The following is a 3455-nucleotide window of genomic DNA, read 5'->3' as shown; positions in this document are numbered from 1 at the left end:
CAACAATTTGAAAACCATTCACCAACTTGGTTAGCATTGTCGAAGTAAGACTACTCCCTGTGGACATACTGGACGTATTAGGGGGTTGGAGGTCAATACCCATATCATTCTGGTTATCAAGATTGCTTATCTACGTGACCATTTTGTCATGTTTCATGATTCTGCATAGTCCCCGTCAATGCGAAGGATTATTAGCTTAAACCCAGGTTAGGGGCAAGTTAGGTTAGTTCTGCACCAACATCAGATCTTGATTATTGGCTTTGGATTTCTACGTAGGCTTTTGCAAAGAATCTATGATTATCAACTGGTGATTCACTTGCCTTGGGGATATCCTACCCCTCTTTTTATCATTGTGTCAAGGTGATTTTATCACTCGCTCTTGGGTTAACTGATCACACTGTTGAGGGGGCATATTTGTCTCAACACCCAAGTTTTAAGGTTCAACATTCACCATCTCGTGGGTTTTTGCATTTGTTGCGGGCCTGCTATTCACTATCATGCCACTTGTATGAGGGTCTGCCATCATCCTCATTTGGTGCAAGCTTCTTCTTTTTCTTCGACACTATAATCCAATCCCCATGTGCAACAAAAGCATCAATGCGTTGTAGGTAAGATAGGTCCTCATTTAGTGGAGTAACTTTCTTGGAGGGATCACCCATCTTTTATGTTGAGGTTTCCCCATTCTTCTTTGTCTCTTGTGAAGCCCTAGATTTAGGGTAGTTGCAAGTGACATGATCGTAATGCCCACAGTCTGTGCATATCACATGCAAGCCCTCGTATTCGATTGTTTGTCATGTATCATGCAATCAATACTTTCCCACTATGGGCTCAATGTGGTCTAGTTCCACACACACTCAAGCGAAGTGGCCTTAAGCCATGTCTAGCATTTGGTGGTCCACCTTGATAGGGGTTCCAATGGCAGAGGCTATAGATAAGAGCACATTCTCATCATAAAATATCTTTCCAAGACTGGGTAAGCAAACCCATGCTAGTGTGTGTTCAACAGTAGCATCCGCAACAGAGAATTCTAGTGTCCATGGGTGAACAATCAAGTAGTGATCATAGATCGTCCAAGGTGGACCATTGATAGCCTTGTCATGGTCTATATCTAGGTCAAATTTAATCATAAAGAACCCATGAGTCACATCCATTAGGTCAAACCCTCTTTCAATTTCCAAAGGGACTTCAATTTTTCCTTCATGGTCAAGAAACCTATCTTATGTTCTTTCCTAGTATCTTTATCACAAGAAACTTCTTCCATGGTTGACTTAGCTCTTCAAATAGCACTTTCTCCAAGGAAAACTTAAGGAGTAATTGTTAGTCGTTATTTACGACTAACTTTTGTATTGGGTAGTTACATCAAATTAGTATCTTTGCTCCAATTTATGGTTCTTTGTGTAGGAATTGTACATATCTTCATGTTTAGTTTGATTTTATATAGTAGATACTCTCATTTTGTGAATTAATGTTGAAACTACTTCAATTTCAGGCTAAAAGAAGAGAAGGTTCAAGTAGATGGTGTCTCGCTAAGCGAGGCATATGCCCTTAGCGAGTGTCATCCGCTAAGCGAGGCATGCAGCTCACTTAGCGTGTTAGGAAACCCTAGAAGAGGAGCAGGCAGAGATGTGTGTGCCCAGCGCGCCGCTAGCTCGCCCAACGAGTCGTTTGTCTCTTCTCGCGCTTAGCGCGCCCTATTCGCTAAGCCAAAATTCACTTACTCTCACTTAGCGAGCCAATCTCACAAAGCGAGTCTTCAGAAATTGAAACGTCCAAGTAGCCTTTAAAACACTAAAATTGGCGGAAACTACAGAGGAATCGAAAAACAGAGCCAAGGAAGAAGCTAGAGTGACACAAACGGAGCCACCAAGAGAGTTTAGGTTAAAGGAGTAAGATTAGGGTTTTAGAAGTTGAAGGAGACATCCTCAACCCTTCTTAGCCATTTTCCTTCACTCAAAATTTGTTCTTCTTTGTAGTGAAAGCTTATTACTTGTAATAGAAGGCTAAACCTCTTGGTTGGGAAGTTATGTTGAACCCTTGATGTAACACTCTTCCACTATCTATTTAATGTTATTCTTATATGTTCATTACTTTTATCTATGCTTATTTTTACATGCTTATGGCTTGATCACCCATTTGCATGTATAGTTAGGATTTTTAGCATTGGGAAGTGCTTTAAAGCCTTAGAACTTGGTAGAGCAAGCTAGAAAAATGTATGTCTAGGAATGAAGTGCAGCGATCTAGTCCATTTTATGTTGTAGACTTAATGCAACTCTTTTAGACTGAGTTTGTTGAGGGATCAAGGATAAGGTTTAAAGAGAGTTAGGCTCATTCACTCGAGGGATCTTGGTTTGAGTAATTTCTCAGCATAAGAACACTAGAATAGCATTAGATAGAGAAAAACCCATAACAATATCAAGGAAAATTCAGTAGAACGACCCAACGCTTTTACTTGATTGTTTTTATTTCTCAAACTTTAGATATTTAGTTTATAGTTAAATAGATTTTTAGAACAAAAACCCAACTTGATATTTACTTGCTTTCGGTTTATACAAAATGTTTGCCCACTGAATATACATTTTCTGAGTGAAACAAATTCTTTGTAGATACGATACTCGATCTTACCATTTTATACTACTTGTGTGAATCGGTACATTTGTCGACACAATGAACAGTAATCTATTCAGTCCCTCATACTCCAGTTTCATTACCCCTTCCATTAGTAGGTTACGGACATTTTTTGGAGCATCGATGTAGGGGGGATCCAGCAGCTTTGGTTATAGTGGCACACTTGGAGAACTAGAGAAAGAGATTATGTTTCCTTGCCCTAGCTCCATTTAAACTTACCAACCTAATCCATCTTATATTTTACTCATTTAGTTAAATAGTGGTTTTATTTTATTTTATTTTTGTTTAATTTCTCAAGCAAATCAACCAACATAATCTCATGAATAGAAAACCAACATAGCCTCATCATTTTTATTTAATTTTATATAAGTTGACTCTTAACTCACAAACTCATCATTTCTTTATTTTTTCTTTCTTTTGGTAAGTTGACCCTCACTGTAAAAGTGAAGCGAGTTAACTTTTTCAATTCACATGATTAATTTATTATTTTTTGAGCTAACTCTATTATTAGTATCATTATGTCATGTTTGCGCAACAAAATTATAATGTAAATATATACAAATATAAAATTGTAATACCATTCTCGTAAAAATTTGGGAATCACATATACAATCGAGTGCAGCAAAGAAAAAATACATGGAACAAAAGTTTATAAAGTCATATTTACCTAAGCTTCTTGTCCATGTTTTATATAGCCTGAACAAAAATTCCAAAGTATCCCTTGTCTAGATAACAATAATAAAATAGTCTATTGGCTAGCACTATTTAAGAATCCACTACATTCTTTAAAACTACTGACCCTAAAAAATAAATCTGGGAATGATCAAAAT

The sequence above is a fragment of the Glycine soja genome, chromosome 8 (assembly GCF_004193775.1).
Source record: "Glycine soja cultivar W05 chromosome 8, ASM419377v2, whole genome shotgun sequence".
In the NCBI taxonomy this organism is placed as follows: domain Eukaryota; kingdom Viridiplantae; phylum Streptophyta; class Magnoliopsida; order Fabales; family Fabaceae; genus Glycine; species Glycine soja.
The sequence above is the reverse complement of the archived record's forward strand: the minus strand, read 5'-3'. Positions refer to the sequence as shown.